This window comes from Tauraco erythrolophus, chromosome 20 (genome assembly GCF_009769465.1).
Source record: "Tauraco erythrolophus isolate bTauEry1 chromosome 20, bTauEry1.pri, whole genome shotgun sequence".
Taxonomy (NCBI): Eukaryota; Metazoa; Chordata; class Aves; order Musophagiformes; family Musophagidae; genus Tauraco; species Tauraco erythrolophus.
Window position 1 is genome coordinate 4,864,952 of NC_141484.1, and position 26,310 is coordinate 4,891,261.

General features: G+C 42.5%; 1 protein-coding gene across 1 annotated transcript in view; it reads right to left on the reverse strand.

Annotated features, from left to right (window-relative positions):
- RAB11FIP4 (RAB11 family interacting protein 4) overlaps positions 1–26,310 on the reverse strand; it is a 119,049-nt gene that overhangs the window by 92,432 nt on the left and 307 nt on the right. The window lies entirely within an intron of this gene.

Sequence of the window (26,310 nt, forward strand, 5' to 3'; positions counted from 1 at the left end):
CCACGCGCTTTTTGTACGAGTAGGAATAACAACCTTGCAGGCCAGGTGTACAGATATCACAGAGGTGGGCATCCTGCCAGCACTGACTCTTGGAGGGACCAGAGATAAACACAATGTCCTGAACAAATTGCACAGCGTCTCCCACCAGGACGGTTCTCTGCAGTTCTCTGCATAACTGCGGTGGGCTGGAGCTGCACAGCCTGCCCAACGTGGGGAGTGTGGAAGTGGTCCTGGAGACGCTTCATGGTGTTCTGGGAGCAGCCTGGATGAAAGATGATCTAGAACAGGACAATTACCATTCAAGCACACGTATCTAAGTTGAGTCACAATGAAATGTTGCACCTGATGACAGCTCAGCCTTACTGCTCTTTCTAGGTGTGAGTTTTTATTTCCCACAAATAAAGATTGATGCATTTTTATTAAATGACCAAGTGCTGCCCAGGTAGGGAAGCCGTGAGGAAAGTATAGAGGCAGAGAGGCAGCCATAGAGCCATCACATCATTAAAAGTTCACATCACACCAGACAGGGTTAATAAGGGGAGGGAAGTAGATAAGAGGGGGAAACAGCTCCCTTAGCACCATACTAAACCTGACCTTAAACAAAGTTAGAAGCAATGGACTCAATGCAGGAACCACTAGTACTATATTCTACAATGGAACTCATTCTAGAAGAACTTAATGGCCATAAAATCAATAAATCATCAAAACCACAGGGATGTATTTAACTCTGAAAAGTGCTTTTGCAATAAACTTCTAAACCTTGGCAAACAACACTTAGCCCCTTATTTGAGAGATGCTGGAAGGCATCGTGATCATGTGGGACTTAAATCAAACTTGTCTCATACCTGGACTCTAATCTTCTCCAGATGGATATCACTTTCCAGTGGCCACCATCCAGCAGTCCACCTTCATTGGTCCAAAACAAATCTCTTTACAGCTAGGTCTGTCAAAGCCTCATTAGGCAGGACCAGTACAAAAGTGAAGTGTTGAGAATTACAAATAGGCACCTGTTTTGAACCTTCATACTTGCTGGTCTCAGTATGTTTTTGCCTGGTGCACTCTTGGTTTTGGACTGTCTATCATCCTAGAGCCATTGACTGGTGCACCACTGAACGGTAGCATCAGCACCAGCCAGAGGTCAATCTTCGTGCCAAAGAAACAAAAGATAACATTTGTACAAATGGAAGAAATATGAGAAGGTAACGTTTGTGTCCTTGTTACTATCAATTTTACGGATTGCGTGTGAACAAAGAACTTGGGAAAATGAATGGCAAGTGCTGAGCTTAAGGGGAGCTGCAGAGTTCTACTCTGAAAATCTTCCACCAACAAAACTCAGCCTAAAGCTGCACAAAACCAAAGGCTCACTGTAGGTCTGCTTGCTGGGGAGGATGCCATGGGATGGGAACTAAGCAAGTGCTGCCCACCTCACCAGAGTCTTCAGCGTCAGCACCAGAGGAAGACAGCCAAACCTGCTATGGGTTATGAGATCCTCACCAAGCAAGTGCAATCCTGCGCAGGCCAGTTGTGGCACAGGGCCAAAGCTCAAAGAAGTGAATGGGAGCCCTTCCATAGACCTGAGTACCTTCTGGCCAGTGTGCTGGATCAACGGTGAGGATAAGCCAATTAACAGCAAGCCCTTTTCACCCTTGGTCAAGGTTCTCACAAGCAGCAGCACTCAGCAGGAGAAGTGAGACTTACCAAGGGATTTGACAGAGATCAGCAGCTTTATGGAGCACTGCCAGTTTTGCTGTGTATCAGGAAGAAGCTGCAAACTGTAGATGCACTTTTTCAGTCTCAGACTCCTGAAAAACTGCTTCTCTATTCATGATTTTCTGTTGTTTCTCTTGGCACTGGAAAATACTTGCCCTATAACATGGGATATTCTGTTTCTAGGACACTTCCATCCAGCAGTAGCTCTCTATGTAAATTTTACATTCTAATATAGTTGACCTTTCAGAGTAAGCTCTAGCCTTTCTTATTCGGTTTTCAAGCATTTTCCTGTGCCTGTATTCCAGGATCAATTACTCAGCTGATTCAAACAGGAAAGCCTACACTTTCTCCAAAAGACACTTGCTACGTGGGCTGTTAATATCTTACTGGCCATATAATACAGATATAAATTTAGTGCTAATACAGCATGCTAAACTAAAGCATTGCAGACCTAAGCCTTAAGAGCACCCGTGCGTCGGGTGCACGCAATAGCCTTCCAAGGTTTCTCATCCTGGCCATTCAAACCTAACACAGCTCCTCTAAGATGTGGTCTGACGGCTCATTTTATGCTTGGATACACTACATATTGACAGCAAAGGGAATCTGTAGCAACCACAGCTAGATCCGAGTCGCAGGCCAGTGCCTCAGCCAGGCTAGACAATCTGTCACTCCTTGAATAAATTATCTGCTCAGAGAAGAGTATAATATGATGCTATTACCAAAAAATCTCTCTCTCTTCCTGTTGTCCTTTCATGGGAGTTTAAGCTGCATACACTGACTGCTCATCTGTGGAAGTTTGCAAACATAGCTGAGGCATTTGCTGCCCCAGGGTCTTCATTCTTTATCATTCAAAACCACAGCAACACCAGCAACTTTTTTCAAAAGAGACAAGAAGAATCACTCAAGTCCATAATGACAGCAAGGTGAGACTCAAGCTTTAAGAGCAAAGAGGTGGGAAATTAAAGTGGGAAGGGGAGAGGGATTTCTCTTCCTAAAAGACATGGAAATACAAAGTGCAGTCAGACCTCATCTGCACTCGCACTGCCTCTGTCAACATCAAGCCGGCACCCATACAGCCGGGTGCTCCAAGCTTTTTCAATCTGTGACACTGGAAAAATATCTCCACAGAGTAAGAGTTTTCTGTACAATTCCTGATGTGTTTTTCTCTAGTCCCTACCGAACTTAACAACAAACCTGTCATTTACAGAAATACTTTTTTTTTTTTTCTCCAGGATGATCCTGTTGTCCTCACTGAAGCAAAACCCTCAAAGTGCATATAAAACATTTAATGGCAAGGACGGAAAAAAATCTATTCCTTGTCTAAAAGGCCATGGTTTAGCCTGGCTAGAAGCTGCTGGCCCTGCTCCAGAGTGAGCATAACTGGTATAAAGGGAATTTTGCCTGAATAAAGAGCTGCAGATTGAACTCCTAGGGAAAGCCAACTCAGACTGTTTGAGTACATTAAAGGCGGTCAAATGTTAAGTAAATACTCAATTAAGGAAGGAGGACAAGTAATTAGTAAGGCTAATTCTGTGCTCAAATGGTCTGGATGGTGCACACACACAAATTCATCCCAGCACCTCCTTCCATACAAAACAAGTCTCAGTTCTTGAAAGAGTAGCTCAGCTTTCAGAGGACCTGGGTTAAATTACCAACTCTGCCACAGAGTCAGTGTTTTCACCATGGACAGACAGCGCATTAGTTTCATTGCATGTCCACTCCTCAAACTTCCAGGAGTAAGGACACACCAGCTAAGATGCTTAGACAGTACAGCACTGAATCCAAATCTATGTACATACGTAGGTTTGTATACATTAAAGTAAGTATTTGCAGCAATTACAGCACTCCAAGAACTTCTAAGAAGTCAAGCAAATACTTCCTTGTTCCTAGATCTATTCTTACAATAGGTCCTATGTGAAGGAATCCCATTACTAAAAAATAAAATGCTATTCCACTTCAGGCACTGGAAACAGTTCAGTAGGTAGCTAGCATATAACACAGACATATGAAAACAAATAAATGTCTTATGCAGTGTAGTATAAAACCCATTAGAAACACTAAGCCTGGCTGTTTTGAACCTATTTGGACGGTACTCATCTACTGCAACACAGCTCTCACAACCAACATGCAGAGATTCTATAAATAACCAGTGCAGGGAAAAAGAGAGAGGGATGAGGAAGAAAATGTTTCTTTGGCCTGGCTGACAAATTGGGCAGCAGCTCATAATGCCCAAGGAACATTTGGTTCCAGTCCTGCTCTGTTAGCAACCCTGCACTCCCTAAGTCTTGGTGGAAACTTAACGTGTCCTAAATGCATATGTAAGACACGCAAGAAGGGATTTTTTCAGTCTGATGACAGGTCAGAAATTGTCACGAATCAGCCAAAAGAGAGCTCTGACACAAGACAAAGCTAGCTGTCAATGAAATAATGTAGGACATCGCCCTGACACTAAGTCAAATATACGTAGCTGCTAATTCAGTAACAGCAATCTAGTCTCCAGCCTGTTTAGCTAGAGGTCTCTTATAAAATAAATTTTTTCTTTACAAAAAAATCACACTCACCTGTTGCCCTCTCCTTCTGCAGAACGACTCTGAGGAAGCCAATGTAAAATCATATTCTTGTGTGCAAGCTTTCCTTCTCTGCTGAACTGTTATCCCAGGGCTCAGATTTGAGTCACAGGGTCCTGTCACAAGTTTATGGTATGTTGGAAGAAATACTGGTCTTCCCCCCTTCCCACTCCCATTCTCATTTAACTACAGTATATTCTAATTCTTAAAGCAACTGGTGCAGCATCAACTGGCTTCCCGTAAAGTACTAAGAAAAGTGATGAAAGCAATGTAATTGGTCTATGTAGATTAATGGTCCCAGCATATGCAGCACATTTTATACTGAGTCACAGAGCTGAGTTTATACAGTACCTGGGAACAATTTGCAAGTAGACATAACACCCAGATTTCATCTAACACTTTCAACTACCTTGTATTTCATCACTGACACTGACTTCAGGTTACTGCTGACAGATGGGCAAATGTAGTGAGAGTAGATTAGGCATGAGTTACCACTAAAGCTGGCATAGATGTACTGTACCCCAAGTCCTGCCCTTGCAAACCGAGTATGTCTTGACGGAGCAAAAAACACAGAGAGAAGTGTGGCTAGATGTGCAGATCTCCTCCAGCCACCCACTAGAGTAAGACCTGAAACATAACACCACCACTCCCAACACTGTGTGCAATTATATCACATGCAAGGTTTAACAGTTGCCTAGGTTAGGATAAGATCGAGCAATAACAAAACCAAATTTTACTTCCTTCCCTATAATCATAACTTTTTCTCAGACTCCTTCTGTTATTTTCCCCCTAGTGAAAGCATTCAGAGCTATGCTGGAGTAATGGAGGACAGAGAGCCTGTAGCTCTCACATAATTATCAGTTGTCATCTCATCTGAAAGACAATGAAAGGCTCCTGCTGCGTCAGATGTACAATTAACTTGCTCTTCTCTAGCAAGAGCACTGCATGAGTGAAATGGTTTGGAGGCTCTTCTTTCTCCCAAACAACACATGACAAAGCTGTGCTCTCAGTTCAAACCTGGGAAGGGCTTTCGCTGTTTTTACCTTAGTCTCAGTCCTTCAATATTACTGTCATTGATTTGTATGGAAAATCAGTTGTTATCCTATAGCCTTAGACCATGGTTAGTGCTGCAGCCCTGAGTGTCCTGCTCTGTGAATGGCACTTACACATTATTCAACTTAGGACAGGGGCAGACTGTGCAGGGTAAACTGCACTGTGCTTCTCCTGATACACAGTATGTGGATGGTCCACTCAGATTCACAGGTCTCTGCTATTCTCCATTCACAAGGAAACACGTTCAAACACATACAGAAGCTTCAAATCATGCAGTCAGAAATGTTGGCATTACACAATTTGGTTTAATTTCATCTTACCATGACATAAAATAAACATAACTTGGCTTATACGCTATAGCAAACACTATCTCTGCCCTTGCAGCTGATTGGATCTGTGCTGTCATTTCACAGGCTCCTGAAAAGTCCCTGTGGGCTTGGATCTCACTGCATGCTCAGCAGTGGCTGTCTAGAGTACCACACTGCATGGCAGATTAATGCCCCATACTTACCCAAAGCATTAGACCCACATCCACAGGCAGCATCTGGACTGTCTGGTGCAAGCTCTGTGCCCTGTATATTGGCTCAGCACTGATGTGGATTTCACCCTTTACAGCTTTTGGAAATAAGACAGGGAAGCAGAGGCACAGGATATCGCAAGCTCATGGCCCATTCAGAGCAAATAGCAAAGGGTGAAGCGTTAAGAACCCAAGGAGAACAGAATATTCAGAGGATCAGGTGGTAGCAATAAAACATCACACTTCGCATTACTATTGAACAGAACAATTTATCAGATACTGTCAGCGAATTGTAATACTGGTTCCACTTCCCCACCCCAGAAATAAACTTGTGTTAGTACCAATTACTAAGCAGATAGGTATCTACAGCCAGTGGAGTGAGAAAGCTACCATACATCAACTACTCCTCTTCTTCAAAAGGACAAAATTTACACAGTAGACAATGTCAAGATAAAGTACTGATTATATAAAAAAGAAAGGCACTGCAAATTCTGCTTAGCATTTTTCACTTCACTTCATAAAGAGAATGGAACAAACTCAGGACCTGCCAAAAGAAGAAAGGAAATACGTCAAAGAAATCACCACCTAGCACACAGCAAGTTCAAATTCTGACAGCAGAAAAAAGGCAGCAGCAAATCTTGTGCAAATAACTCACCAGTAAAGATTTGGAATGAGGGAAAAGACTTTAAGCACGGGCCACTGAAGCTGAGCACGAACAGGGATCATATTTAAAACAGCATCTATTAAGCACCTCCTTGTTTCTTCTTTATAATTGTTACATAACTGCTTTGGGAACAGGGCTCCTGAGTTTTGAGCATAAACTGGTACAGCTCCTTTTGCTCTAACAGAACCATTACAGGCCATATTCCAATCTCAGAGTGGCATCAAGCAGAATTCCATTAAAGCTCAGTTACACCAATGTTAGAGTAATGGAGAAAAGAGTTAGACCCTTGAAGTGTCCTTCAATCTAAGGGAATAAAAATCCTAAACAGAGTTCAGTCATCTAATAACATGCAAAGAGAAATTCTAAATTTTTCCAGGTGGTTTTCCACGAGGTCACTAAAGCCTCTGTTTTCTTTTGTTCATGTTCCCAGTGTTTTCAAGAGTGTCAGAGTACAGACCGATTCTCCATTGTTATCTCTTTTATGCCAATAAAAAACAAAATATGAAGCTTTTGGGATTTTCAGCAGCAAAGAACAAAGACAGTCAGTCTAAGATGAAACATCTTTGTTTTTGTTTGAAAAGATCAGTAAAATCTTACCGCAAGGACAAAGATGCTGAAAAGATCTAAACAAATGCTCAGTTTGCATTTAAAAGTTTAATTCAGAGCTCACGGGCATTTTGGTCCAGGTTTGGCTGAGCCCAGTTCAGGCAAAACTGTGAATCTTGTGTACAATCAGAATTGCATCTCCCTTCACTGCCACAGACATACCTATTCTTTCCGTAAAGATGCAGACTTGAGCTAGGAGTGGTTTTGTTCTTCCTGAGCAAAAATTAAAGCAGGAACAAGCAGATCTGTGTTTAAGCAGTTGGTAGAGGTTACAAATCACAATTGTAATTGGCAGCAAAAAGTGAACACTGCAGAAAGACATCTACAATAGACACAGTGGTCGCATGTGTGTTCAGCCACTGCTCGTTAGTCTTTTGCGTTCAGTACTACAGAGAAATCTGCTGATACCCTTTGAGACGGTATTTCCATCCTTCTTCCTTCTGCATTCCCTACAACTCTTCCGTTAGCATGTCTGCTGAGTGCCCTTTAGCTAATCTGAAAGTGTCAGGTCTAATTGTTTGCTGAGCCTGTTCCATAATTTTAAAATCCAAGTCAATTTTAAAGATACTGAACAGACACCAGGAAAGGTACCTTACTCTCTTCCACTCTATCTCAATGATTCTGAGGCTTATTAACTTTCTTTGTACCTATTTTTAGCTCTGCTCTAACCACTATGGCCCTTGGTAAAGGATGCTTTTCTAAATACACGGCTGATCCTCTTCCCCTCCCCTTCAAGGTACTTGCAGCAAGTAAGTTAGGCTCTGATCTGGCCATCCTTTGTGGACACAAGGAGCCCTGTTAAACTCAGTGAAGCTCCACAAAGGTGCAAAATGATGCAAGGTTCTGCAATTTCATTGTTCTTTCCATTTGCATCAGGAAATTTCCTACTGGCCACCTCAAAAGACTAGCAGAATTTTCAAGCATTCAGAGAAGCCCATGCAGAGCAAGCCAACACTCAGGCACATTTAAACCTCACCACCTGATCTACACGTGCTGATGGATGAGATTGTGTCATGCTCGGCCACATTCATACATGCTCCATCTTTCATCGGAAAGCAAACACGTACCTAACCCTGAACTGCGGTGTAGGATATGGTCTAACTCCACATACTGGTTGGGTGTTCTCTCTTTGGCAACATACTCATAAAGACCAATAGGGAAGACTGTAGCAGATGACCACACCACCTTTTTCTGACGTTATAGGCTGGTTCCCAGGCAATTGGTCAAGCTCTGTTCACGAGCACTCAGACCAGACAGTGAAATGGAAAAGTAACTTATGTCCACTTCAGCAATGTACCTTCAGACCTTTTGTAACAGGAGAAAATGAGATGTCATGTCTCATGCTCTAGCTTCTGACAACACCTCATCTTTGATTTAGGAAGAAGATGGGATGGGGAAAACGGGAGTTGGAACTAGATGATCTTTAAGGTCCCTTCCAACTCAAACCATTCCATGATTCTATGAAAATGCAGATAAGAAAAAGCTATTTAAAATCAGCAAGAATTATGAGAGTTACAGGTAATTTGGCCAATTTCCTGCCAGATACAGATATGACACTTTCACGTAACACAGCTTTGCTGACTAATGCATCACTGCAACAAACTGTCAAAATACATTGACAGACCTTCATGTAGTGAATAGGAATCTGTTTATTTTATTGTTAATCCTCCTACTGTAGCTCGGCTTGATGGAATTTAATGTCCTTTGGTTCCCAATGCACAGATTATCCAACATGCAGGTAAGGCCTCAATTCGAGGATGCTGTCTAGACGGTGGAAGTGTTTTTTCAGGTCTGGATAAACAAAGCTATTCATACTTTTGAACTTCAGGGTCTGAGCTCCCTCTGAAATCCCACAGAAAACAAGAACTTTACAAAGTAGAGTTCCAAACCTACACTAGCTACGAAAGATTTAAGGGCAGAAAGGTGTACGACCACAGCCACTGGAAAGACTGCTGTCACTGCAAGACAGACAGAACATAAATCCTGCCAAGGGCCTCAAAGTAGGGCTATAGGTAAAGAAAAAGAAGAGACCAACACATGAACAGAAAACAGACAAGAAGGAAACAAAACATGAAGGAAAATATCTGCAACGTGTTTAGCATGTGCTTTTCCCTAAGCGTGTGAAGAGTTGCCAGACACCAGAAAGATTGCTCGGCGTCTTAGGTCTCTGCCCTTAAAGTCTGAAAGACTTTACTTCGAAAGTAGTTCACACAATCTGTATACTTGGGTGAGGCAGCAGAGAATTTCCTGCATATATTTTCCTTTTTCTCAGTTATTTTGATTAACCTGATTGCTCTTTACTGCAAAGAGCAGAGCTCTCAGGAAACCAGGAAGTATATATAAAGCTCATCTTAGGAGTGATGAATTCAAGCACCTTTTCTGCACCTGGGTTATTTTAAAAGGTCAGATAAAATTGCAAACTGTAGATGAAGGGTAACTATCAAAACTCTTCTCTTACATATTTTATTTTGTGGCATGTATATGTAAGCTTCCTCACTGCTGTCTGTGATTAAAGTGGCTCTCAGAAATCCTTAATAAAGCTATATGGCAGATATAAAGATAAAAAGATGACTCCTATATTTCACTTGAATTTATTTAATTTAAATATTTAAATGTTTTATGCCAAACAAGAAGAGTCAATGGTTGAGTCACACTGGCTAGGCATTGGGCTGTTGGCAACTAGAGCCGCCAGTTTAATCGGAAATCACTGCAAAGGAACAGACAGTGCTTGTTTCCAGACCAAGCAGGTTGTCAGAATATTTTGTATTATCATTTAGTCTGACAACATTATCTCAAAGTGTTGACTTAGACCTGCCTTGAAGATACACTTTGGAACATCTTGATCAGTGAGCTGATTTCCTTCCCAGCCCTGTTCTGCTAGTCACAATCTTCCCTTGCAGGAATGCTGAGCAGTTTAGCCCCAACTCAGCATAACCACAGAGCGTGTGCTTCTACGGAAGAAACATGCTCGCGGGGTGTTCCTACCTATTCCCAGCTGCCCAACAGGACAGTTTTCTGAAACAGGCCACAAACAGTCCCACTGCAGTCAAGGTTACTTACATGTATAGCCAAGCATGTATTTAACATGCCAGTTCAAAATTTTGCAGGTTCAAATCCTTTGTCTGTCAATACAAGTTTCTGGTTATCCATTTTCTGTTTCCTAGCCTTATTCCCTTAGAGTTATTTCATGGAGAAGTAGCCCTTGGTTCATGAGGAATATTATGCTATAGCTTGGGAAGACTGATTTAATAATATCTCAGCATTCCCGACAGGTGTCTAGCTTAGTCCTAAATATCTTAAAAATTTTACAGCTACTCTCAGCAGCTTCTTCCACTGCTTAGCTCTCCTAACGGACAGTAAAACAGAATCAAACAATAAATTAACCTCCTTCCTGGAAAAACCCTGTGGTAGTGAATGGAAATGCCAGATTTCTGCTCTGCTTGTAGATTTAATAATGAAATACGTTTTTCTGTGGAATTCTATAGCACGGTTAAAATCTCAGAAATCAGTCAAATTTTACATCCCTTCTGCTTTCAGATTATTTTCCAGAGAATCCTGTTAAAATGGATGCCCCCAATCATACGGGACTTCTTGAGGGGAAAAATACCAAGGCTTAAGTTCAACAAATCACTGCTATATGCATTCAACTTGAACCTTTTATCCAACTCCATTCCTGTTCAACAGAAACCATCAATGCTTTTACCTTCACAGGCCCAGACCCTACTAACATCTCTGGGATCTGAGCACAAACCTATAGTGCTTGGCACGACGGAAGCCTATGTTTTTCCCTCTCATTCATTGCCTTTATCAATGGTACAAATTCTGCCACACGATCGGGCCATCCATCAGTGCCTGACTATACTTACACAGAGGAGGAGCAGTTGTGCAGACTGTACCGGCCTTCCTTGCAACAACACTGCTGCTGAAGAGATCTTCCCCTGCCTTTAGAAACCTAACACCTATTTTTTTTTGCTGCTTCTTTGTATTGACAGGTTTTCAGCACAAGTAAGGGAGCTCCTTATCAAGCATGTCGGCATCACGAACTCTGGAACTGCAGCACTGTAAAACCAGTGAAACATCAGAAGCTCCTGGTTGCACGTGGATCATCAACTCAGCTTTCATAACAAATGTGTTTCTCATTCTTCCCCACTCTAGGAAGTGTTGATCATCAGCAGCATATCTGGAGCTCGCCATATACAAAGCTGCTGTGGCAGGTTAACACATGTTACACCTAAGGCAGACATATTCCACATCAGCCCTGTGACCTCTTCAACTTCATCACGAGCTACAATTCAGTCTTGACACATGGAAGGCAGTGAAAGGCTGTGCCAAGGAGGACTCTGCTGAGATGCTGTATAGACCCTTTTTGATCAAAGATTTTCACAGCGCTGCCAAATCCTTTCTTATCCAGCTACCTTGAACTCAGATTTTCAAACTAATTCCACAGAGGGCTTTGGCAAGAAATCTCTTTGCAAACAAAAACATCAAACTTAAAACACTTCACAGCTATGTGGTAGGCTATTTTTAATTCGGGTAACTTTGCACACCAGCATCTTTATCTCCCTTCCCACTACTCTTGTGAATAGTATTTCAGAAAGTAAAAAATTAGGAATTATTACAGGATGCTGAGTCACTCAAAAGAGTCCAGGAAAGCCTGATGTGTTTCTTGACCGCTTCCTGCATGAGCTGGGCTCTACCGTGCAAATCAATGTCATGACTCTCACTGATACAGGTTTTTACCATGTCAAAGCCTGTATCATAAGAACCCAAGGGAGCTGTTTTCTTTGGCATGAGCTTAGCTGATGAATGTTCCACTAAATACTTGTTATGGCACAGATTTCAGGACTGGGGGACCACGTTGCAATTGATCAAAATCTGAGATCATCTCTTTTGCAAGAAAGCAAAAAAACGGTCTGCAGGAGACAGTTTCCCCCGAAACAACGTGGGCTTATTGTTTATTATTTGCCCTGTGTTTGTGCCAAGAGCTTCTAGAGTACTGTCCACCCCAGGCTGTACAAACGCAGAACCTCACCCTGAAGAGCCCATAACCCAACTCATATACAGGAAGACTATACTCAAGAGGAGACAAAATCCTGAGTTCACTGAGTTTCTCGGGAGCCATCTGCGATTTTGGGTATGCTGAACAAGACATTTAAGAGAATTGAGTTTCAGGATTGCTGAGCATTTTACCTTTAGAGAAAAATAGTCTGGTGCTGCCTCTCTGCCTACAGGGCTGGGGCAAGTAATTGCCTGCAAGCCACTGAGATTTCAGATCCCCTGCTCTGACACTTGTGCAACTCCATTTGATGTCTACAAATAGTGCTGAGAGGACAACATGCTCTGAGCATTAAATACAGCACGATAAAACCTGTCTTCTAGAGCGACCAGTTAGTGTATAGCACTGTTGCATTCCTATCAGCAACAGCAAAGAGGAAAAGAAAGAGGGATCAGAGCAGCACTGCTATCTACCACTCCAAGACACTCTTTTGTAACAGCAGTTGCTGAGTGAGAGCCAAGGCTGTAGGAATCTAAGCCATCATTTTAGATCTCCTAATATGTGGCAGAGCCTGAATATTCATTACCTATTAAAAGCTTTGAAAGTGTAAATTCATCCCACAATCAAGCAAAATGATTTATTCACACAGCTGAGTCACACTCATCTACAGCCTGTGACCTAAATCTATTAATCCGGCACAAAAAAAAAAAAAGTCTTTTTTATTTTGGTAATGTTAGTTGAACAAAGGTGACTCTTAAAATTGTGTGTGGTGTTTCGTTCAAGCAGTGGGTGACACAGCTCAGCACGGCACTACGCCTGCCTTCCTTGCTGGTCCCAAGAAATGATGCAGGTATTGCTTGTGTTATCTGTCATGTAGTGACCCATTTAACAAAGACGTCACAAAATCTTCACAAGAATCACATCAGCTCTTTAATAAGAATCTCTGAAGTGCCAAGCAGCAAATATGACGGAAACCCCACCTAAAGGGAACAATAACTCCCTCATTAATAACAGAAAGTACAACAGCCAGTTCTGGCAGTGGGGAAAATTGCTCTGTTGAGAACAATGTGTTATTGGGTCTAGCGACTCCTGAGTCTTCTCCCAGGGCCAAGGAAAAATTTTGATAAGCTTCTCCTATACTTGGGAAAGAAAATCACATTTTCAAATGTGCTTTTTGAAGTCACTGATTTGCAGCAGAATTAGAGAAGCATCAAATACAGTTTGGGGCTTTACATTTAAAATGCCATCAAAATTTAATCTTTTGATAGCTTCACCTTTCCTCCCCATCTGACAGCCTACGACATTCCCCAAGTTCCTCACTGATATCATAAATAGTCCCATGAGCTCCTGAAGGAAGAATGAGTTTTTGAAAGGTTAGTTAAAGTTCAGTCCTGTGCTGAAATTGCCATCACAGTCTAATTACAGTGTGCACTGAGCACACACTTTGGGTCTTAAAATCAATTTCCATTCCAGGCTGGCAGTTTACCCCTAGAAATCAGTTCTTGCACGTGGGTATTGAGATACATACACATACATATGCAAACAGTGTAAACACTGATAACCTGTTTCACAGCCTTGTGCATTTCACCTGGATTTCCTTTGTATTCATTCACTGCTGTCCATCTGTTTGCAATCTATTCGTTTGAAGAGAACATCCTTCTTCCACTTCCCCAGTGGGATCCTTCTGCCCAATTCCTTTAGAGAAACCACAGGTTGGTGTTGATGATGGCACACAATGAGATTACTGACAGCAGGTTCACCCAAATTAAGCAGGCATAGTGACTAACAGACTGATTGTGAAATGGGTAAGTTTCTATCAGAAGCAAGAGTGGGAGAGAAAATACAGGAAAAAAGAGAAATTAAAGATGAAATGGTATTTGGTTAATTACAGAAATACCTTCTGTGACTGGCACACCTGCTATTCAGTGAATGACACAATCTCCTAAAACACTGTGAGCTCTTAAGTAGTTATACAGTGCGAAAAGGGAAAGAGAGGTACCAATGTCACAGGTCACACAGGCACCTTCAAAGGACTCTGAGAACACCCTACTGGAGTCTCACTTCTTCATACAAAAAACCCCAAATAAAAGGCCAGTTCTGCATCTTTGTCTCTGCAGAAGATGCTCTAGAGGATGCTCTTCTTGGTGCCCTTGTGGGCTCGGGAACCGTCTCTGATGAAGCCAATGACAGTGAATGCAAGTGTCGCTTCAGCCATCCTGTACCATACAGAAGTCTGGAAGATGGATGTGATTCTCTTATCTCATCACAGAACAAAGTGAAAGAGAAGGGGGAAAAAATCAGACCCAATGTTTCACAGCTGTTATCCATGACAACCCTTCCTCCAGTAAAAAAGGTATTTGAATTGTGTCTCTTCACACTTCTTCCCCAAAATAGAGACACTGGCAATTTCTTGCTATGAGAGTTGAGTCTACACTCCTACTCTCTTCACCCTGTACTGTAAATCCAGGGAATCAGTGCTACAGAATAGTGCAACATCTACAAAATGCAAGCCATGGCATTTTGCAGCACTGAATTAGGGAGAAGTGTCACTGAACAGAACATATTGCTGAAGAGCCACTGCAGCAGCCAACTGCAACAAATCCAAAGGTAATTTATAGCCGCGTTATTCCACCAACTCAATCAAGCGAGGTTTTCACCTGAAATGTTGTGTAAATCATTTGTGTTTGTAACCACTTACACCAACTCCTCCAAAGCTCTATTCCCTTCCAAACAGGTGCTAATTTGCTGTAGCACAGCTAGAGCTAACTGGCCACCATCATTTAAACAGGAGCCACCCACCAGAAAGCACAAGAAATGACAAGCCCGAAACTGAAGCTGTCCCTGAAAGAGGAAAGAATAAACTGGGAGAATAACCTAGTGAGGCCAGAACATCATGCATTACTTCAGATAAGTCTCCAGCAAAAAATGGCCCCAAGACAGAGCTGTGATGCTGTGGAATGGCAGTGGTGATTACAGTCCGTTCATGATGCGTCCCCTTGAGGCATCATTGATTCTCATGCATTAAATATCGCTGCTGCATGGTGCCCTCCACCTCCTCATACCATACTGTGGCCCCAGGCAGCAGACTGAGGGCAGAAATTTGGCCCATCATGTGCCAATGCACAGAATATTCAGTGTCCACCCCAAAGGAACAGCTGATACAGAAGACCACCAACCTCTACCAGCAGCACCACCTGCTCAGGGAGCAGCATGGTTCATCCGCATCGAGCAAAAGCCAGAAGTACCAGGAGAATGCTTCCACACACAAGGATTGTCACGTTTCTGAAAACGTATTTATAATCCCATGGGGGAAAGAAAACTGTTGCTGGGGAAAGAAATGTAGTTCACAGTACTCATACCAGGTTCACAAGAAAAATACAGCAAGAGAAATCACATGGGCCTACGTACAGAGAAAAAGCAATCTGTACCTTGTACCTTTGGCAAAATGAAAGTAGTTTGTGAGTATTTTGCCTTTTCCTGAGGTTACCTGGGTGACTACCTAAATCAAGAAATAAATGATCTGCACCTGCCAGCATTCACACCAGGACAGCAACTTGGCCTATGCCGAATTCACTGCACAGAACAAACTTTTCGTCCATTGGAAAGACATCATGAGCTTGGTTAGAGGCAAAGCTTCCAATCTGCCTGACAGATCTTCAGAAATCCTCTCAATTACCAGTAGATTCACCTGGCAAGGTGACTCCTAGGACAGTAGTGAGGTGGTAGATTACTGATAAAGATAGCGATCCGTCAAGCCCAAAGTAGCACTGGCAGTTATAAATTTATTCACCTCCAAATTTAGACTTTCCCAAATGATAGCTGTCAAGAGCAGACTGTTCAAACCAATTTCATTCTCTAAACAAGACTCATTGGACTGTCTGATTGGGAGCAAATATCACAGCACTTTCCAGTAAATGCAAGTAAACTGTGCAGAAGAGCTTGCATTTGGCAAAGGGCATGCAATTCCCCGGTGAGAAGGCAAGACGCGGTTTTCCTCAGCGGAAAATTCCATGCCTTGTAATGGCTCGGTAAGAAAAGCAAAACTGACATTATCAAAGCACCTCTGAAGATGTGTCTCAAAACAATCCTCAATTCTTTATTTTCAAACAATCCCAAAGGGAACTGAGGAATGAAACACACAATTCACTCTTCGCACCGGAGGCTAAAATTCCCAAGTTTCGCTGATGTCTGGCTGAGGTAAATGAAGTCAGACTTCATTTGCTCAAGACCAGGGAATGATCAGGCAACTCTGATCACAAGCTGTGAAAACCAATAGCCAAAGAAACAAATACTCATAAGCCAAAACCCTATGTTCTCTTGTACCACCCTTTAAACCTGGTCCTGCTTCCTGCACAAACTCACTGATTTTCTTTTCCTAAAGAATTCATTCTTCTAGTCTCTTACACCGCTTGGCATTATCCATGGTTTTGCTTTACCTATTGCTTTATTTTCCCCACAGCTCTGGATAACTGCAAGCTGAACATAACTCCAATTAGGCAGAGGAGAGATGTACTGAAAGCATATTTTCTCTTCCTCCTACATCCACAAAGTCTCTGCACTTGCTCGATACATAACTTGCTAAATAATTGATTTTTCAGCTTTCTCGCCAAGTAAAGAAATTAAACCATTTTTTTTTCTTGTTCATGTTTCTCAGAAGAAAACAGAAAAAAATGCTTTGTGTTGAGCAAAATCTTATGTTTTGGAGCATTTTCACTTGTTGTTTGCCAAATATTTCAATTTAAGTTTTGTCAATAAAAAGCTAGCTTCAAATGGAAACAATCACGATATCACACTTTAAAAAAACCCCAAAGGTGAAGTTAATTGCATTCCTGCTTTTTTAAGGCAAAAATAATTTGCCAAACTCAGCTGAAATTGTAGGATTATTTTTTTCCACTCTTCACACAAAAACCAGACTCGAGGTCTATACGTTACTTGCCAAAAGAAAAGGGGAAGAAAACATCAACTTCAACTGAGACACTGTTACACTGTTCTGTATTGCTGAGATGCTGACACACTCCAAATGAGGCAACACTTCGGAGTTTCTCAGCACTGAATAAACGCATAATTAATTGTCCACATCCAACCATAACAATTTTATGTTGTCAACAGATATGTCTGTTGTCAAATACGTCTGACAGCAGGAGGGAACACACAGGTTTGAAGTGAGTTGCCAATCTCTGTAGGGTATGCCTGTGGCAGAGTTAGGACACTCTGATTTGGAACAGCTTATTCTACAATGTTTTTTCATCACGAGAATGGATCACCTGATGGAAAAAAATCCTGAAGATACCCACTCAGAAATGGAGAAACATTATTCACATTGCAGTTCTTTTTAGACCAAGGCAAACATGCTGCTTCAGAGCACTTTCATCAACGTGTTATCTTTAGCCCTCCCCGCGGCATTAGGCTCCCTCGATGAAATCAGTAGGCCAGTACAGTAGTTCTTTGGCACTGTTTTTCCCCGAGATTGCTCTCGAACAACAAATGCAAAACACTTTTCCTTCCGTTCTACAAAGCTATCCAAGCTGCTGACTCCACTAACAAATGTTAATTTACTGCATCATGGTAACATCTATATTTACTTAACGTTGCTGTGCACACACCTGAAGAACAGTTGAGCTCCTGATCCAACTGTTATTACACACGTGCCTCAGACTGAATCCCCAAATCAATACCCTCGCTCCGTACAGTGCTTCAATCAGCCTCTGAAGTTGAGGGTCCTATCTCAAAGTTGCTGCTCAGGGCTGTCCCTCCACCCACTGAGCACAGCTCACCTGTGGGCAGAACCAGTCTATTTAATTGGCACTCTTTGCCCAGGCACAACTGGACCTGGTGGTGCATGGATCCAAAAGAAAGCACGAGGTTATACAGCAGCTGCTATGGAGCCTGAAAGAGTACTGTGTAAACATTACACTCCCATGAAATACGTTTCTATGTGATACTCGACGGCTTTGCTCTCATCTCAACACGTCTGCTCTCATGACCCCCACAGTTCAGCAGCCAACACCTGAGGCCATCCCAGCTTGAGAAGTCTGTCAGCTTATGGCCACGTTACATGCCCAGATGCATCACTGAACACAAAGCTGCCATGTTGGCCAACCAACCCAGCAAGTGAACCAGGGCCCTCAAGAGCAAAATATTCTTAAGACCTGAATGAAAGCAGCTGGAACACCTAGACAGGATGTCTATAGGCTCCCATCTTCTCCAAGCTGCATGCAAAGGGGATCTGTTCCACACCACTGGCCACAAGCTAGTGTTTGGTCTGTTGCATGATGAACATCAAAACTAAATAAAGAACCAGCAAGAGAAACAGCAGCAGAGCTAGTCTTGCCTACAAGGCTGCAAATCATATGGTCAGTCCTTATTCCCTTACAACACACAATGGTCACACCGCTGAATGCAATGGGATCAGGATTCCTTGGGTCAAAATGCCAAACCTGTTCTCACTGATGCTGCTTGCAGTCCCAATAAGAACAGCAGAATCTCCCTCTTTCTATATCCCTTTTCCTTTCATTAGCACCCCGCATGCCTAGGAGCATCCCTAGAAGCCTTCCATGGCTGCCTTTAACCGTCTTCCGAGCAGACTCTATTGTATTTTGACACAACATCACACCAATCCAGCATACAAGAGACTCCTGCAACAAAATTCTTCTAATGGGAGTCCTACAGCTTTCTACTGTTCCCAATAGCCAACAACACTGAGAATGGTGGCCTTAGTGCCATTACTGGAGGATTTCATACTACTTTAGGGTGACAGAATTATACTACTGCACAGGGAAAAATGGGTAAGTGCCAACAATTACAAATGATCTCTGTGTTGACATCTCTGTGGCACTTCACTTTCTGAATTGCTATTAGCCACTGTATCTTAATCATATGGTTTAATTGGGTAAAATATGTTCAACTGATCATATAGTCGCTTGCTAAAAAACAGTGAAATCATCAATATTTTGGGACAGTTTCTCAAATCTATTAATACCATGCAAACATATGGACAAAGTTGTTTGTATCTGCACATTTGTTTGTGTTTTTTTATCATAACAACAGAAGTGTCATTGGAAAAGAACTTCCCATGTTTCAAAAGCCATCTGTATTCCACTGGGGAGGGTCAGTTCATCAGGAGATGATGGAACACCACCAGAATGTCTTCACTGTCTCATTGCAAATCCTCATAATAAACCAGGCACTGAGGATGTCCAGAATGACCCACACATAGGGGAAAGCGTGAAGCATGGTTTATCAGCAAATTTGCAGCAGGTGTACCAGAAACGTGCCCCAGTTTGGGACATCACAAAACACTGCCACAGGCTGAAGATCCCCTATACAAAAGGGCTCTTTGCAAGCATCCTGTCCAAGGACTGCTTGCAGGAGTGCTGTACCATGACCCTGCTTCCCTGCTGGAGGCCAGTGTGACACAGCCTGCTGTGGGGCACCAGGGAACAGCTCTGTTCTCCAAAGAGCAGCCCTGAACTGAGAGGGAGAAAAAAAGAAGTTGGACAATGCAGGTCTATGTGTGATGTTATGGAACACTTGAGAAGACAGTATTTGAGCATTGAAACATAGATAATTTTAAAACTGACACCACTCTAGAGGAAGAATTGGTTTGGTTGACACCCCTCATTCCACCAGGCCAACAGCCTCTCCACTCCAGAACAGACAATTTCAGTACCCTTCCTTCTAATTTCAGGAAACCTAACGGAGAAAAGTCTTTACCATTTCTAAGCTTTTCACTTGACCCTCTAAAACCATAACACTATATGCAAACTAAATTGTCAAAGCAGCTTTAAAACCTGAAGAGTACATTGTAATTTTTCCAGGTCTGTGCCCTAAGCACCCATCCTGTCTGCCTTGCAGTATTTTGACCCCAGACTTCACTCACTCCGAGGCTGACATACTGCAGAACTGACCTGGATGCAAGGCTTAGAAAGAAGCCCTACTATTTTTGGGTTTAACTGCACACAAAATGCGAAAACCGCATTCGGAGTTCTACAGAAACACTTGCGTTCTCTCCAAGTGAGGCCCTTCAATTACATCTTGAGTAAAAAGGAACCAAGATGTATTACACAGCGCCTTGTTTACGTAAAATCACATGTTACAGCATTAGTGATTGTGTCTGACGCTTCCTTTTATCATCCACGTCCTTAATCACACCCTGCGCTGACTTAGCTACCTTCAGCGCGCGGCTGGGTATTTATTCAGCAGCCTATGCGAGTATCTAGGTCTGAGATCACGTGTGGCTCCCGAAACACTGCATGTTTTAAGAACTGTTAGAACTTCATCTCTAGCTCTTCACCAGACAGTCGCATTCAAAAATCAAATTGGAGATTTAAAAACGTTTGTGAATATTAACATTAAAATCAGATAAAATTAATACAAAACAATATTGTCAACTACACAGAGAATAAAACCAATCGCATTTACTTATCTAAACATTATAAGGCAATTGATTTTTTTTCCACTTTGTTGCTATGAAAGCACTGCTGCCGAGCATGAGTCAATTGTGCTAAATTGCAGGTAACAATGCAATTTAGAAACCAAGAAAAATTCTGTGGGATCACCCCCACAAACACTACATGGCAGCGGCTTGTTCCCCCTCCAAGACTTATCCTCCCTTGCAGCAATTTTGTATAAGTCACTTTCAAAGCTTAATCATATTAGAGAAATAAAATCAGTACGTGCTCAAAATCTGAAATCCTCCCTAGGATCTGCAAGAGTAAATTTCTGGAGAACATGCAGACGTGTCACAGATGAAGAATACCAATTTTACTACTTAACAGCATGGATGGAAGCAGGCATGAAGGGGGGGAGAGGGAGAAAAATTTACATAGAAAATATCTGGTCTTGCTAAGCAGCTGAATGTTTTAACTTCACCAGTTACATATGTCACCTTCCATACTATACACAAAAGATGCAGTACTGTCTTCTATGCTTGATCCATATGCTAACTTTTTTACTTTTGCATTCAATTATAAGACGACACAGTATCACTGTAGCCATACTAAATGCAAACACTGAGGTAGTTATAAAACACAGTCGTTTACATATCAAAAATTGCTCTCAAAATTGTTTGCCTTTCTTTTAGGCATTAAGAACTTAATATTGCAGATCACTGACTTGTACTGCAAAACACGGCAACGATCAATTCTCAACTATATGTGCAACCTTAGAAATGCAAACATATTACGTAACGCATTAAACTCACGAGTGCACAGCAAACCTACAGCTTCTCTCCGTAACAGTGCTTCAGAAAATGTTTGATTAACATTAAGTACTAAGCTCGCTTTATGTCAGCTGTTTAGAACATGCTTAGTTTCAGGATGTACCAAAAGGCAAACAAATTCACCGCTAGTTTATGCTGAATTAGGAAGGCTACAGCGACTGTACCTTGACTAATCCACAAACTAAGTACCCCACTGTGCCATTTCAGAACTGCGTTTTTTCCAAGTCAGAGTAAATTATACAAAATATCTGGGTCATTTGCAAATACAGTTTTATGGAGGCTAAATGTGTGGCAGCCTTGCTGTTACCTAGAGAACGCTATCACACAGGAGTGCTCTTTGCATACTCGTTATATCTAGGCAAATATTTTTTCTTTCAATGCTTATTTCCAGGAAAAGCAGAGAAGCAAGAAGTCATAAATCTCCTCTGCCTCTGTTATTAGAACGATAGTATCGCTTGGTAACACCCTAATACTTTTCTTTCAATGTCTCAGTGCCAAAGTCTCTTTTTCACATGGCTGCAGGTAAGTCCAGAGCATACTGCACGTTATCAAGAAGGTACGAGCTAGTGTCTGTCATCATGCACATTGATGTAAATTTGCAGTGACGCCCTTAATTTCTGGGTGCGACTCTGAACTGCACCACCATGTCTAGGAGCCCGAAATACACCCAGACCATTCAGAGAGACTCCATGTTGTCATGCAGTGAAATTATACTCCTGCTCTTTACAGGACAAGCTAGTTATGGAGTGGTTACAATAGAAGGGCTGTGTTTAGAGCATGACTCCATCAGGTGTCCCTGGGAGACATCTGAAAGCAATTCAAAATGGAGCATCAGGACTGTCGTTGAACTCAGCCAGCAGCCACAATCTGCTACCTGGGCAGCACTTGAGGCTGTCGTCTTTAATTTCAGCCCACAATGGGGATGAATGGAAGCGACTAAAATTAGCAACAAACATCTCCCTATTTCAATACTTTCTTTTGTCCAGAAAGTTTCATTTGTTCACATGAAATACATGAATTTGTTTTCAGCTACTTCCGTTCTACGCCACTAGTAAACCATTGACTTTAAGTATATTACTGTCCACTCACGAGAATAATTTATATTGGCCTATATATTTTATTAGCTGTTCAAGTTCCCTCTCAGATGTGACACTGCTTCAAGTTGAGGAGCATCTGTTGATCTTTGATCTTACCACAACGAAGATAACTGTCGAAGCACCTGTATGGTTTGCACATCTCCAAAAGTTGACTACGCATCCCAAAAAGAAGTTGTCAACATGTTCAGCATGTTTCACTTCTTGCTGAAAACTGAGTGTAGAGTTTAAATAGAACCTGGCATAATGAAACATCAACTGGCACTATCCTGAAACACACATTCACACAATCCACTGCCAGAACTGGGGCTTGCTGAACATGTCACTCACAATGCTCCTAGACACTCGGCTGCTATTGCAACTATCTTCCCAGTGAAAGAGAAGCAGATGGCGAGCGACTCTTGGCATTTTTCAATGTTACGTGAAGTGTTTCTTCAGCTAGGGAGTACACGCCATCCAGTCAAGCCGTTTTGGAAACAGCCCTTCACGTCTTCCTTCAGATTTCTCCACAACCGGCAAACAGACCATTCAACAGGAAAGCAAGGCCCAAGCCTGCTATTTTTGAGCACTGAATCAGAGTCTCAGCTAGGAGTTTCTGTTGTCAGCGGAGATAAAGAAGAACCTCCAAAAGATTTATTTCATCCTTGGGTCCTGTTACACCCTCTGAGTGTTCAATTGCTCACCAATGACCATGGAGGAAGATTAATTTAGACAACTCAGTTAAATGCCTACAGTCAGATTGCCAAACTGCTTAAAAGTGTAAGTTCCACAACTATTTGTACAGGCAAGCAGTGCCCAATAGCCTGGTCTGCTGTTAATTCAGGCACCACAGAGGAATTTGGAGACATGATGCTGTTCCTGGCTCTGCTAAATTAACATGGCAAAGCCATTTCTTCTTCTAGTTGAACCACATTGCTTTGCAGGGCAAAGCAAAAGTTTGCAAGCAAACTTGCTAGAAGTGCTTCCACGGCCAAAACACCTTACCGAAACAGCTGCTCTGCGGCAATCGCTATTCTGCTGCAGCAGACTCTCAACGACCGCGTGGCAAGAGGAGGATTTCAGTGTGCATGGGAAAGGCAATGGGATGAGGTACTGTAGTGATGGCGTGGTCTTAAAGAAGAAAAAAATGCATCATGCTATCAGAAGCAGAGGCCTCAAAAGCCCACTAAAAAATAAAACAGTAAAAAAGCTAATCAGAAATGTTAAAGTTTATTATTTTGACTGTGCAGGTAAGGGCTGCTTTGCTTGAACAGAAAACTGCTGCCTTGCTGCAACATTTTGCCTTGGGGCAGTTTTCAGAGAGTTGTTATCTTTCAGGAATGATAAATTTCAGCATGTTGACTACACGCATATGCACACAAACAAACACACACAAAGAAGAAAGAAAAAGGAAATGGAAAGAAAACCAGAAAAGGCTAAGTGCCCTACACAGTGCAAGCCATGAGCCCTACTGAAGTTAGTATTAAGAATTTGTAGACTCCAAACTTTGGAGAGTGGTGGCTCCAAGGAGGTGGAAAGCTCTGTGTATCACCTTGGCAAAACTGAAGGGGCAGATACTCTCTTGTTTCATAAACGTGACCCAAGGCTACTGTTGGTAAGAGTCAGAATTATTCAGGCCACAATGCTACAAAACAGGATCCTTCCTGTGGCCAGAAGAATTATGTAAATAGAAGGAGCAAACAACTTACACATGAGGGCAAATCAATCTTTCACTGATGCCAATGGAAAGATTTCTTTTGAATGTAAAAGCAGCTGAGGTGGATCAGTCCCAAGAAATGTGGCATGTACAAATGTATAATTAATTTTCAATGATAATAAATACATTCTAATGTGTTAAAGGGAACTGCTCTCTAGCAGTGTCTAATCAGTTTAATTTCATGAGCTGCATTTCCACACAGAGCTTATGAGGTTCCTGCAGACGCAAGGTTGAAAGCACTGTGCTATATAGGAGAGTAGATTCTCACAGTCTCCAAACATCAACTACGATTCATCACACATAAAGTTCATTTTTAACAAGACTTAAAACCAGACTAGCTCACCTACAGTGGTTGTTCTACAGTAAATCTGCACTTGGAAAATTGATTGTTTTTCCCTAGAAAGCCTCTTTTGGTGATTTACAAATCCCATTTACTCAGCTGACACATGTTCCTTTGAAGTCAAAGGACTGCTAGCCAATGACTACAACAGACCCAGAAAAGCAAACTGGAACAAGTTATGTTATAACCTTGATAGATACACAGATAAGACTTCTCTGTCCCAGTTTTGCAATTATCGTTTTCAAACACTGACAGTTACAACCGAACAAAATACAAAGGATGCATTTCTCATCAGTGGTAATCTCTCTTGTGCCTGCCCAGTAAGCCAGCCCATCCTGAAACCTAGATACTACTAGCACTAGTACTTTTCTACTGCTGCCTTTGTTGAGATTTCCAGTTATCTCTTCCTTTCCATTCCATTTAAATATTTTCCAACTAATATACTCCAATTCACTCTAAGCTTATGAGATCACCACCTGAGTCTTCCTTCGCATCTTACAGAACCTGCTCCCCTCTCACCACCTTAGAGATTTCCAAGACCAAAAAGGATTGTTATGATCAATGCCATCCTGCTGCAAAACAGCCAGTGGAATTTGACCAGTCTTCCTCACTGCTGCAAGACAGCATCACAGATCTGCCTCCAAAGAAATGCAGTAGCACAAAAAGCAATTCTGATGCTGTGTATCTGGCAGTAAGGATTTTAAAATACTTCTTTTAGTTTCAATAAAATGATACAACTTACCAGGAGACAAAACCAGAAATCAATAAAGTGCTCTACTATTACTCATTTCTCTTATTTTGCTGGTTAAAACAAGAAACTTCAGCTTCTCATTAAGAAAATGTTTAACAGACCTATGACTATCTGCAAGCCATAAGCCTTCTGTCTCCTGGTCTTCTAATTTCACTCACAAGCTGTGTTTCATTACCAGAGGTAAGCCAAAAATAAGTAATTTGCTCCAACAGTTACTGAGAATTCACTCTGGTTTTGCTGCCTCTTTGGCATCCCTTAATACACTGCCGTTTTACTGGCTCCTCACATTAATTTGTTTTATTGTACTTTAAAAGGTTGCCTGATACTGGTTTTCTGAGTTCTACCCTAGTCCCGATCCTGAGAGTTCTCCTAAGGAAAGGGGAGTGTTTCTTGCTGGTTAATTTCACTGGAGCTGCAGCCCTTGATTCAATCACTTAAGGGAACTGTTTCCAACCAGATGCATGTCATTACCCTCACAGATACCGGCCTGAATCCCACTCTCATTTACACCGATGTCATGGATTTCCAGTGGTCCCACTGACGTAACCGCTCCACTGAGACCAGTGGCGCGACTCCAGATTTACGCTGTGTCACTGGAGGGCTGGATGGGGTCCTCACTTCCAACAGATCGCCTGGCGGTTGTCGGGTGCACCCGGGCTGGTGGTCCCCGACTGTTCAGACCCTGCTGCACCTCACCTGCCCCCGGGCAGCCCCTCAGCCCGGGGCTCTGATCCCAGTGCCCACAGAGCCTGGTACCCCGGGGAGGACGCAGCTCAGCCAGGGTGGAGAAAACCCATGTCACCAGAATAAACACACCTCCCCGAAAGGCACAGCCACCTCCCAGCACCCCCAGCACTGGGACGGGGGGACAGGTCAGCCCGGGGGGGCTGGGTCGCCCTAAGGGAAGGAGGAGGCTCCAGGACCCCCTGAGAGAAGGAGGGATCTGGGCTGTCTTTGGGGAGGACTCTGCGGGAAAGGGGAAAGGCGACTGGGTGGCCCTGAGGGATGGGGGCTCCAGGCCGCTGGGGGAGAATCTGGGACCCCCCGAGGGGCGAGGGGAGAGGTTTTGGGCCATCCTTAGGGGCGGAGTTGGGGG